This window comes from Gorilla gorilla, chromosome 8 (assembly GCF_029281585.2).
Source record: "Gorilla gorilla gorilla isolate KB3781 chromosome 8, NHGRI_mGorGor1-v2.1_pri, whole genome shotgun sequence".
Classification (NCBI taxonomy): domain Eukaryota; kingdom Metazoa; phylum Chordata; class Mammalia; order Primates; family Hominidae; genus Gorilla; species Gorilla gorilla.
Window position 1 is genome coordinate 15,671,670 of NC_073232.2, and position 13,339 is coordinate 15,685,008.

Consider the following 13,339-nt stretch of genomic DNA (forward strand, 5'->3'; position numbering starts at 1 on the left):
GTACCACATGCTCACATCAAAGTTCCCACTCTCAGCCTATATACGCAAAGGGAATCTCACACATGATCATCGTCATTTGTATTTTTAAGTAGGTTTCCTTCCTCCAATATGCTCTGCAAAACACCACCTGCCGCTAAGCACTTGTTTCAGGGACAGCCTCATTGTGTGCTGCACAACGCCATGACCTGCCATCTCCTCTGCTGCTCTGAACATTTTGTGTCCTGAATCCCTTTTGGACTAAAAATAGGCCATGGCCATTCTGTGCTTATTTATGTAACAAGTGCTTACTTGGATTCTCATTTAAGTCCTGCAACACTCTTAATGAAATAGCCCTACTATTATCATCCCCACCTGCAGATGGGGTGGATGAGAGAGAGCGAAGAGAAATGGCAGGTGCAAGGCAGGGCTGGATTTAGACCCAGGTGATCCAAGCACAAATCTTGATTTATTTTTGGTCACATTATCTTAATCATTGAGTTGGCTTCTGTACTGCGGCCATGGAAAGGGCCAATTCTAGAACTGTATGTGAGACAAAAAACATCCTTAATAAGATGTGGATTGAAAATGGATTCTTCATTTGGAACAAACGTGGGTGCCAAGATCTTCCCTTGAAACTCTTGAGCCTTTTGCCTATTAACCTCTTCACAAGGCCCAGTATCGTGTATGCCACAGAAGTACTTGGCACAAGGCCCGGCACTCAGAACATTAAACAAGGGCCAGTTCCCCTTCTCTTTGCTGTCTTTTTGCAGGCAGGGGTAATGCTATGTTCTGTGTCGTACATATCTATGCACCTTATTTTTTTCTGGGGCTTTTGACTTATTTCAGGTGTCTGATTAATCTTCACAGAAGTGATGATGATGACGATGAGCATGATGATGATGACGGCCTTGATGGTGATGCTGCCAATCTTTTCTGCATAGCCCTGTGAGAGATCAGACTGTCGTCTAAGGTACATGGCATGACAACATGCGTGAAATGTTTCATGGTTTGCACAGGCTGCTGACTACCACAGCTGCCTGCGCCCTCTGGCAGTCCAGCACAATGAGATGACAGTGAGGCATCTGTTCCTATGAACTTGTAAATGCCAAGGTTGGTGCATAACACGGGTGCCTCTGAAGCTCAGTTTCATACTCGTGTCAGAGGACAGCATCCAACAGTCAGGCCAGGCAACAAATATTTTGCAAGAAGAACGTGTATTCCTGGGAGAGCTGAGAGAGCATTAGATAGAGCTCCTTTCCCCTTGCCAAGCAGCCGTCATATTCATGAACGTGTTCAGAGAAGATGACGTCTTGATGGGCTCAGCTCAGAATGAGCAAACCAGGCTGAGAATACACATATATTTTTAAGCTCACAATCAAACTCACCTTAACCCTGAGTTTTAAGGAATCAAATATAACAGAGAATATCTGCATCCATGCCATATGATAAAACTATGGAACTGAGGGAGGTTGTGTGTATATATATATACATACATATATATATATATAATTCTGTAATTCAACCACATTCTAGTGTCGGCTCCTTATGCTATCTGTACTTTCATTTATTAAAAGGAGGACAGTTTCAGAAATTGTCAGTGTCAGAAGCTGTAGGTGCAGTGACAACAGCAAGCAGACAAGGCAACCTTCTTTTCTCAGGAGAACTCCATGTTTCCCCAAACTGAGTGGGGCAAAGGATCCTCTGACAAGTTTTGCACCCCGTTTTCAATGTGGCCCCCATACTCTGCAGAAATAAGTTGTTGTAGAAGCAATTTGAAATCTCCCATTTAACCTCCATAGGTGTTCAGACATGATTCACCTCAACGTGATAGTCTAGGGTAAAATCAAAACCATGTATTTTATTTATTTATTTATTTATTTATTTATTTATTTATTTATTTATTTATTTTTAGAGATAGGGTCTCACTCTGTTGCCCAGGCTGGAGTGCAGTGGTGTGATCCTGGCTCACTGCAACCTCAGACTCCTGGGCTCAAGCAATCCTCCCCCATCAGCCGCCCAAGTAGCTAGGACTACAGGTGTGTACCACTATGCCCAGCTAATTTATTTCATTTTGCAGAGACAGGGTGTCACTGTGTTGTCCAGGCTAGTTTCAAACTCCTGGCCTCAAGCAAGCCTCCCACCTTCATTTCCCAAAGTGCTGGGATTACAGGCTTGAGCAACTGCAGCCAGCCAAAACTATGAATTTTAAAATGAGTAGGAAAATCTGCATGTTGCTATTACAATGGTTTATATTAGTAAACTAGATGATGAAGAACTAGGGAAAGTCTACACTACACAGTATTCATAACATTCACTTAATAGTCACTCAGTACTTAAATATAATACAGAAAATGCATATTGTTTTCTGAAATATAGTTCAGAGCTTCTCTGACAACTTCAAATCCTACTTTCTAAGTACCAGTTTTGGTGATGCAGTTCCTTTTCTGAGGACACAGCAAAAGACTCAAACCTAACACTGCTTTTACCAGTAGAAGGAAAGGAAATGCAATTTAACCACTCACACAGTGAAAAATTCAGCAAGGCTTTAAGCTGTGTGCAAAGAAATTAACTTGAGACAGTGAAGCCAACTATATTTTGAAAAATTAAAATTTAGCAGCCCAGATAGGTTTATTTTTTCCTTCTCTTCATCTGATGTAGTTTCTATTAAAAGTTGGAGGACAAATGTTGACAGGCAGGACAGAAGGTGAAATGGAAACAAAAGTGGCTTGCTGAGGGGTCCTGCGGTGCCTGTCGAGCCTCTCCAGCTGCCAAATCACTGGACATGCTCGAGGACACTCACCTATTAGGCTCGCCAGGACCCTCTGAGTGAGGACAAAAAACATGCTCTTCATTTTATATTAGAAAAATGGTGAGAGTTCAACTGACCCATAAGGTCTTATAAAAAACAATAAACAAAGGTACATCCTTTCTTGGTCTGAATTCCACAAATTAGAAGTCAGTGAGGATTTGGTGCTCATTGCCATCCTCCTGTTATGCTAGTACGTTCTGTTCTGTTCTGTTCTGTTCTATTCTATTCTATTCTAGCTGTATTTTTTTAAGACAGTGTCTCCCTCTCTTGTTTAGGCTGGAGTGCAGTGGTGTGAACATGGCTCACTGTAGCCTCCAGTTCCCAGGCTCAAGCAATCCTCCCACCTTAGCCTCTGAAGTAGCTGAGACTACAGGTACACACCACCATGTCCAGCTAATTTTTGTAATTTTTTTTTGTTTTTTTTGTTTTTGTTTTTGGAGAAACAAGGTCTCTCTATGTTGCCCAGGCTGGTCTCGAACTCCTGGGCTCATGCCATCCTCCCACCTCAACCTTGCGAAGTGCTAGGATTACAGGTATGAGGCACTGTACCCAGCCATTTCTTTTATTTTTTGTTTTTTATTTATTTTTAGTTTTTGAGATAGAGTCTCACTCTGTTGCCCAGGGTGAAGTGCAGTGGCGCAATCTCAGCTCACTGCAACCTCTACCTCCCAGGCTCAAGTGATCCTCCTGCCTCAGCTTCCCAAGTAGCTGGGGCTACAGGCATGTGCCACCACGCTCAGCCAATTTTTTTTTTTTTTTTGGTATTTTTAGTAGGAACCGGGTTTTGCCATGTTGGCCATGCTGGTCTTGAGCTCTTGACCTCAAATGATCTGCCCGCCTTGGCCTCCAAAAGGGCTAGGATCACAGGCTTGAGCCACCGCACCCAGCCATTAGCTTTTATTTTGATAAAGAATATTCTTTCTCTTTTTTTAGTTAGGGCAAAACCTCTGATTTAAAAGCAAACTTCCCAGTTTTTTTTTTTTTAGAGATACAGAATAAATAGCTAGAAAACTTTGATGCCTGCTTTTCATAACCCTGATCATTTTAATGCAGTTATTTGTTTTAATTTCCAAGCAGCACATAGGAGGTAATAGGATGGTGATGAATCCTTTGGGCCTGGCTTCCGACTGCCTGAGGTCAGATCTTGGCTTCAGATCTTGCTGGCTTGAAGAGCTTGGGCAAGTGAAGACAATATTATACTCACTCCACAACAGTGTTATGAGTATGAAAGGTCAATGCATTTTTTAGACATTTTGTGAGAAAAAAAAAACTGTTTGGTCTTGTCCTTTAGAATATTTAGGGTCCTGTTTCTTCTTATTCCTTTGCATTAGCAATGATTGGTAGAGTAATGTTGGATAGCAACAGTTACAGCAAGCGGAGATAACTTGCCTTTTAAAATTATAATGGGAATATGTATTTTTAATATGTCGCTTTCAAATATTATGTTAAAAATAGTTTCCTTTTATTCCTAACTTGCAAAGCATTTTCATCACAAATGGGTCCTGAATTTTATCAAATGCTTTTTCAGCATCAATTGAGAGGATCACATGATTTTTCTCCTTTAACCTGTTAAGCCAATTACCTGATTAACGTTGCATAGTATTTGCAGTACGAGGATAAGCCTGACTTCGTCATTATTTTAATATACATAATATTTAATTGTTCATAGTTTATTTAGGATTTTAGTATCTACATGCATATGAGAAGCCTATTAGTTATATCTAAGACAAGTCAGGCAATAGTAGATCAGTGACAACAATTGGTAATCGCTACACAGAATGGTTAATGTGTAGAAAAGAGAAACAGCCAAAGATTAAGGGAAGATTTCATGCTCAGAAGATGTGGACTCAATGGCCTATTGTCTAGAGTTAGGAAGGGAATCTCTAGGCACCTTGGGTTTAAAGCACTGTGCTCCTTTCCACATAAATCCTCACGGAAGCCCCTGTGCAGGTTGCTGCAGGTTCCCCCAGAGGTGTTCCAACAGGATTCAGGGCTGGAGAAACTTTTCTATCAGGCAGGCAAAAAACTGTGTTGCTGCTTGGGAATTTAAAAAAAGGGCCAGGCACAGTGGCTCATGCCTGTAGTCCCAGTACTTTGGGAGGCTGAGGTAGGAGGATCCCTTGAGTCCAGGAATTTGAGACCAGCCCGGGCAACAAGACCCCGTCTCTACAAAAAAATTTTTAAGGCCGGGCGTGGTGGCTCACGCCTGTAATCCCAGCACTTTGGGAGGCCAAGGCGGGTGGATCACGAGGTCAGGAGATCGAGACCATCCTGGCTAACATGGTGAAACCCCGTCTCTACTAAAAATACAAAAGTCAGCCGGGCGTGTTGGCGGGCGCCCGTAGTCCCAGCTACTCGGGAGGCTGAGGCAGGAGAATGGCATGAACCCGGGAGGCGGAGCTTGCAGTGAGCCGAGATAGCGCCACTGTACTCCAGCCGGGGTGACAGAGTGAGACTCCATCTCAAAAAAAAAATTTTTTTTTTAATTAGCCAGGTGTGGTGGCACGCACTTGTGGTCTCAGCTACTCGGGCGGCTGAGGCAGGTGGATCATTTGATCCCTGAAGGTCCAGGCTTCAGTAAACCGTGATTGTGCCACTGCACTCCCGCCTGGGTGAGAGAACAAGACTCTGTCTCAAAAAAAAAAAAAAAGTGAGCAAGGACATTGTAAAAGAAAAAATATATATAAACGGACACAGACCAAGTGAACATGAGCTTAGATACTGGAACATCGTGGGCTGGGGGCAGGTATGCAAGACCTGCATCTAGAACTGGGGGGTGCAAATCCTAGGTTTTTCATTTATTACAGGGATTTCTAAGCTGAAGTTACAGAGCTGGGCTTTCGGGAGTCTACAATTCCAGATATTATAGGTAAAGTTTGTGTATCTTTGCATTTTTCTGTGGTCAGACTCTATAGCTTTCATTTTACAAAAGGAGCATCACTGATTTACTAACTGTTGGACTTTGGGCATGTTCTCTGACCTTTCGGCTGCCTTTCCTATAAAGTGGAGATAAGAAGCCCTAGTTACTTCAAAGACTAGTTGTGGACACACATGCAGACCCAAATTATAAAAAGTCAGGTGTAAGGATATATGTGTGTTATACTGAAAGAGGTGTTTAGAAGTTAAATGCAGTAGGCAATAAAATCTGAACCATTTATTTTGAAAACAGGTTTATGAACACATCCAAAAATATTTAGGTAAATGCAGGCATCTAATTGTAGAAAAGTAGAGTTTTTAAATTTCATTATATATAATATATACACATATTTTCTATCTATCTATCTATCTATCTATCTATCTATCTATCTATCTATCTATCTAATCTTCCTCGCCAAAAAAAAAAAAAAAAAAAAAAAAATCCCACCTATATCACCACCACAGAAAGTGTACTGGGTTGGATTTGACCTTACCTGTCAATCACAATGTTTCTTATGCTAACGCAAACATTCCAGCAAGGGGTCTGGATTTGTTAACAGCAGAAATACACAGATCCTTTCTTTAATGAGTGCAACACAGTGCAAAGGCCACTGGAGTTGCAGTGCAGCCATGAAGAAGAGAAAAAGGTACTCTAGATGGGCAGCCTCCTTTGCTTTGTGTCCCTCACACTCTTGACTATGTTCTCCCTTTGATGCGGGTGAACTGGTTGCTTGGGGCTCTTTTCACTCAGAACTCCACATTTGGAAGGGTCAGCTTTGTTTCCTTTTTGTCTAATTTCTGGGTTTCCCGCTGGAGCATGTGAAAACTAAATCATTCCACCTTGTGATTTTGGAATATCAGATAAGGCAGTCCCCGAGCCATCTGTCATTGCACATACTGTGTTTCCCAACAGAACTAAATTGCAAAATTCTGAACAATCAAAGAGAATTAGGGTAATGCTAGCAATGTCCACTATTTTTACATTCTTCTTTTGCAATTCTCTGTATTAAATTTCATTTTACAAAATAGTTTCAATTCAACTCCTCAAATAAAATGTATCACAGAAGTGTTAAAGGATTAGAATCATTTAGGACTATTAAGAATCGAAATTTTCTCCTATGTGATTATATGATTGAACAATGGCAAAATGGATACTACCAAAATTCTAAGTGTGGAGAACATGAGGCTTAAAGGAGAGGAAGTCTCTTATACTAGAAGACAAGTAAATTATAGAGAATTATAAAGAAAAGAATAAGTTGATTTGATATCCAGTCAGTGGAAAGCATTTTAATAGAAAGTGGTGGGGGCGAGACATAAAGGAGGAATGTAATTAATATTGCATTACTTTAGGGGAAAAACACCTAAAAATTTTCCAAAGGAGATCAGTATTGATCTTTGTGTCTTTGGGTTGTGTCTGTGTGTGTAGACAGAGAGAGAAAGAGAGAAGTATGGTATTATACTTGTTAAATACAAATATATGTATTTAGTTCAATTAATCTTCTATTATTAGTCTCATCTTACAAACATATGTAATAACTTTTCTAAAGGTTTCCCAACATTTCCAAATAGGACCAGCGTTTGAAAGTCGAGGTACCTGATTCTACATTCTGAAATTTGCTTTTACAAGAATCTTCTGAGTGAAAAATCAGATATCACTCAAATAAAGGGTTTAAATATTAGACCTTCAAGGTGTCCGACTGATTGCAAATGGAAACTTTGGATTAGAAATCACAGATGAAGCATGATTAATCCTCATTTGTTTTCTTGAAATTGAGCTCTGTCTTCAGGGACTCAAGTTCCTATGTTCCTTCTTGCTCCTGTTTCCAGATAAGTGGGAAAAGTCAGGAAAGACTTCACCGCTGATACGGTTGTAAAATATATTGAACGAGGCCCAAGGCAAAAATTGCTAAAAAGTCACTTGATCCATTGGAGTGTCTTCTCATTCAGAAACATTTATTCCAACATGACATGAAACCAGTCAGAATGCTGACAGCAGTGCTAATGAATTGAGTATTAAAAAACGTGTGGTATATGATTCCATTTTAAAAAGATTTATATTAATATCTAAAGAAATTTTCTTGGAAAACGTGTTTAAAACTATGACAGTGTTAATTTCTGGCTAGTGAGAGTATGAGTGAATTGTTATTTACCCATACTCTGTTAATTTGTATTTTCTTGTTTTCTAAAATTTAAGTAATGACCTGTAATAAAACTGGAAGTTTTTAAAGGCAATTCAACAAATAAATGTTGCTAGGCACCGATCTGTGGACACTGAGCTAGGCAAAAGGATATATAAAGAGATGCAAGCTAGAGGAGGGGAAAGTTCTGGATGGGGACCTCATTGGCCTCCTCACCTCTGTAGACCCACGTCTTGGGTTGACCCAGGGTAGAACCCTATAAGGATTTGTTCAATAAACGAATGCATAGAGACTGATCAACAACTGACAAAGTGGTATTTTACAGATGCCGTGAAAGCAGCATACAAGCCGGAGAGCCTACTGGAAGCAAGAAGGGAAAACCCAGCCGGGTATGGGGGCTGCGGGGAGGATGCCAGGTGGCGGAGACTGGATTCAGGATTTGATGCTTGAACTGAACCTTCTATTAAGAGGTGAGTGGGCTGGGAGGTTGTGATGCCCAGAGGGTGAGGAAGGAAATGGGGGAGGAAGAACACAACAGAGGACAAAGCTGATGAGAACAGCCCGTGCTAACTTGAAGAAGTTAGGAAGAGCAAAATGAGAAGAGAGAGCAGGGGACAGACAAGATTGTAGGACAGTGACACCTCTAGGATCTTAGGAAAACTCAACTTTGAGCTTTTACAAATACAAAAACTAAGAAACTACTTGTAAAAAAAATTAGGACGCTGACATAAGAAAGTGATGGGTCAGGGCAGAGTGGGAGAGAATCAAGAGATAGGAGGAAAAGTGGAAAGAAATGGATACAGACTAACTGCAGGAAGCGGTATTTCTTCCGGAACTCTCGCTAAATGCTGTTGCCTTTTGCATAAACACGGCACAAGCCATTTTTGAGGGGGTGGGATTTTGGAGCAGTTTTAATGGACATTTAGTGTGTCTGTCTCTTTTTTTCTGAAATAAATTATTTTTTTCTAAAATAACTATACACATTACCATCATGTCCTTAATAAGAATACACTCGATGAGGACAAAGCAGAAACTTTTTAAATAGGTTATATAGTTATAAAGAAATTTGGTTGCTTTTAAAAAGTCAGCTTATGGATTTAATTTATTTCTCAATAAATTCTTTTAACATCAATCTAAAACACTAATTATTTTTTAAAAAACAGACAGGAAAAAAGGAAGGAAGGAAAGAAGAGAGGGGGAGAGGGAGGGAGGGAAAGAAAGAAAATAAAAAAAGGTGAGGGAGAGAGAAGAAGGAAGGAAGGGAAGGAAAAAATAAATTCCTCCAGGTCATGCTATGTGTAGACAGTGGGCCCTACCTATGAGCAAAATCAAGCATCAATACTTCCTAAAGAATTTTTTCTAAACAAGCATTATTTATGTCTGAGAGCTTTATCCATCATTTTCACTCGTAGAGGAATAACTCAAAAATGATTTTTTTTTTTTGAGATGGAATCCTGTTCTGTTGCCCAGGCTGGAGTGCAGTGGCATGATCTCAGCTCACTGCAACCTCCACCTCCCAGGTTCAAGTGATTCTCCTGCCTCTGCCTCCCAAGTAGCTGGGATTACAGGTGCCCGCCACCATGCCCAGCTAATTTTTGTATTTTTAGTAGAGACGGGATTTCACCATGTTGGCCAGGCTGCTCTCCAATTCCTAACCTCCTGATCTGCCCGCCTCAGCCTCCCAAAGTGCTGGGATTACAGGCATGAGCCACCGCACCTGGCCCGTGCGAGTTTTTTTAATGAGCAAAAATGATAGATAAAGCACTTAAGAGTTTGAAAGAAAAAGAAGACAGTAACTCTGTTGGGTGATGGGGAAAATCTTTTTCCAGTTTTGATGTTAGAAGGGATCCAGAGGTGGGATGAAGAGACTGCTTAATGCCGTATTAAAAAGGAAGAAGCCTCAGGGTGATGGAGAATGGGTCATCTATTATGTTCTAGAAATCACTTGCAAATCAATAGTAATCGTGCGACAGAGCCTACTGCTAATATGGGGAGTAATGTTCCTAACTGCAACAAGAATTTTAATGGCAAACATTTTTTTCCTGAAGTATTTTACCGATATATACAGACCTCCTGAGAACCTGAGCTATCTCCTGCTCTTTTTATACAAAGAAGGGGGAGGAAGAGAATCAAAACTGTTGCAATTTCATGTTCCATATTTCTGCTCTAGTTTCTAACTTCCTATCCTCTTAATCTTAATTACTCTAATCCATAACCACGTATTGCATCAGCTTTGCCAGAATCTCTTCCCACAACTTCCCGTGCACACCATCCTCTTCTTTGGCAAATACACAGCATGTCATTTTCTGGATGAGTAGCAGACACAAAGCATACTGCAGTAAATGATGTTATGCCACTGTTCCCTGTTTAATCAAATCAAAGTAGATAAGGTTGATTACATGGACAAAAAGCTACTGAATAAACACGTTTGTTCAGGAGTAACTAAGCATTAGATAACATTATGTAATGTGGAAGTAAGTAACTGCCTGGCTTAATGTTATGGTTTCCATGGAAACCACATCAGTGAAGGGTAAAGGAGTTCAGAAATATTGGTTTCTTTCGGTGCATAAATGCAGTATCTGCATGCACACGATGTTTTTGGTGGCTTGAGAAAAGTATTCCACTCATTAAAGAGTAATCTGCGTCATGAATCAGTACGAATATTTGGGACTACCATCTAGGAAAGAATACAGCTTGGCATCGACTTTCCCAGGTTCTTTAGGGATAAAAGGATGCTCAGGTGGCTAGAGGAAGAGAGCTACATGAATTTTACATGGGATGCTGCCCCCGTGTAGGGTCCATGTGCCACGGATGGGTTTTTCTTCTTTTCCAAAAAACAAAGAGAGTGATGGCGATAACAGAACGTCAAAGTCCCAGCCAAATGCTGAACACTGCAGAGGATGGTCCTTGCGGAAAGCAGAAAAGATTAATTATGGGAGGAGGAGAGGAGGCTTTGGTTTTGTATTCAGCCGGCGCTGCAGTGTTCTCCGTCCCTTTATCTGCTACAGAAGCGCAATTACAGCGCAGGGAGGGGAGGGGGGTGAGAGGAGGGGAGGAGGGTGCAGGAAGGGGAAGGGGATGCGGGGAGGGGAGGAGGGTGCGGGGAGGGGAGGGGGGTGCGGGGAGGGGAGGGGGGTGCGGGGAGGGGAAGGGGGTGCGTGGAGACGAGGAGGGTGTGGGGAGGGGAGGAGGGTGCGAGGAGGAGAGGGGGGTCCAGGGAGGGGAAAGGGGTGCTGGGAAGGGAAAGGGGTGCAGGGAGAGGAGGGGGTGCAGCGAGCTCCCAGCTCCAGCATTGTTGTCTTAGTCTTTTATTTCATTTTAGTCCCTCTGGGTTGGACGAGGAATAAAGTTAAACATACAGGTTCTTCTGAACTGCAAGTTACACCTTAATAAGACTTAGAGAAATCCAATTATTTTTTATTCTGTGGTTGAAGGGAAATTCATTTCAGTGGTCAGAAGAGGGGCTGAGAGCCAGGAGAGCTGAATTCTGCTCTTGTTTCTGCACTCTTCCCTCATTTACTCCTAATGGCTTAGGTGTGGTTTGCCCTGGAGGCTGGCTTTTTAATTCTAGGATCGTTCCAGCGGCTTTCCAGGCTGAAGATATTCATTTACTGTAGACCTTCCCTTCTTAATTCATCTGCAGTGGATCTTTGCTACCCAAGTTAGTATTAAAAAGAAGGTTAGTACAGAAAAGTCTATCTTTCTAGGGTGTGCTTCCTAGATACATTGAAGAGATTTTAGCTGGAACTTATTCCATAGCTAGAGCCCATCCGTGTGTTAATTTTCCCACGTATATTGTTATTCTCAAGTGTGCAGACCCTTCTTCTTCTTTTTTTTTTTTTTTTGAGTGCAGTGGTGCAATCTTGGCTCACTGTAATCTTCGCCTCCTGGGTTCTAGTGATTATCCTGTCTCAGCCTTCCAAGTAGCTGGGATTACAGGCATGCACCAGCACACCAGACTAATTTTTGTACTTTTATTAGAGATGAGGTTTCACCATGTTGGCCAGGCTGGTCTCGAACTCCTAACCTCAAGTGATCTGCCTGCCTCGGCCTTCCAAAGTGCTGGGATTATAGGTGTGAGCCACCAAGCCCAGCCCCCTTTCCATTTTACTCCAAATAGCCACTAAAAGGGCTTCTACACTGATTAAATATGTCCCCACATTTACGGGGTTACCACACAGTTTCGGAAAGAAGGGAAGAAGCCCTCTCCATGGTTCTGCCCTAGAAGTTGAGCACACTACAGGGAGCAAGAGCTTAGAGTTGCCCCTGAAGATCTAAAGCACTGGTGAATCGCGTGTAGGGAAGAAAATACAGGCAGCAACTTCGTTCTACTCTGTGGGAAGCTTTGACTCACAAGGTCCATGGAAAGACCTCTGGCTCTGATCCCATCCCCTTTATGCATAAAAACAGTGGGATGCAGGGTCATTTTTGCCAATGTGGAAGTTGTGGCAGGAGATCTGTCCTCTCTTTTTCATCTTCCTTGTAATAATGAAGGCAGAATATTTACCAAATCCTTGGTTTATACCAAGCCTTTTCATTTCTCCCTCTCAGCAGTACTTTAAGGTAGGTATTACCAGCCATGTCTGCAAATGGGGATCAGAGACATTAATGGTAAAACAATTACCAGCAAAAGGGGATTAGAGGCATGAAGTAACTTGCCAAAGATTACCTGGGTAGAGACTGAATAACTCAAACCAAGGTTGTGGCCCTTTTGCCTGCACTGTTAAATGGCAGCACTACTGTGAGGGAGGTCTTGAAGTAACTCATGAAGTTTCAACCAGAGCACCTCGGACAGCTCCCAGCCAATGAAAGGAAGTTTCTGAGTCGAGATGTTTTCGTGACGAATGTGTTGAACCTGGTCCCTTAACTCTCTCCATCACTATTTTGACCAGAACGAGGAAGGGTTTTTTTTCCCCCCTTCAACTTTTATTTGAAGTTCCGGGGTACATACGCAGGATGCGCAGGTTTGTTACATAGATAAATGCACCATGGTGGTTGGCTGCACTGATCACCCCATCACCCAGGCATTAAGCCTAGCATCCATTAGCTGTTTTGAGGAAGGATTTTATTTTATTTTATTTTGTTTTTAGAGACAGGGTTTCACTCCTGTTGCCCAGGCTGGAGTGCAGTAGTGCAGTCTTGTCTCACTGCAGCCTCCTCCTCCCAGGCTCAAGCGATTCTCATGCCTCAGCTACCTGAATAGCTGGGATTACAGGTGCATGCCACCAAGCCTGGCTAATTTTTGTATACTTAGTAGAGATGGGGTTTCACCATGCTGGCCAGGCTGGTCTCGAACTCCTGACCACAGGTGATCTGCCTGCCTAGGCCTCCCAAAGTGCTAAGATTACAGGTCTGAGGCACTGCACCCGGCCTGAGGAAGGATTTTAATACCTTAGTTGTAAATATGACTTTACATTCTACACAGCACATTTGTTCTCAGGACAGCCCTGTTGGTGGATATTATTATTTTCTTTTAACTGGTGTAAAAAAACTCAGG

At 42.0% G+C, this 13,339-nt stretch overlaps 1 long non-coding RNA gene across 1 annotated transcript; it reads left to right on the forward strand.

Annotated features, from left to right (window-relative positions):
* Nucleotides 1-835: 835 nt before the first annotated feature.
* On the forward strand, nucleotides 836-8,306 carry LOC129525033 (uncharacterized). Its single transcript, XR_008669052.2, has 3 exons — nucleotides 836-949; nucleotides 5,596-5,657; nucleotides 8,168-8,306. It is a non-coding gene; the product is annotated as an uncharacterized lncRNA (long non-coding RNA).
* Nucleotides 8,307-13,339: the final 5,033 nt, after the last annotated feature.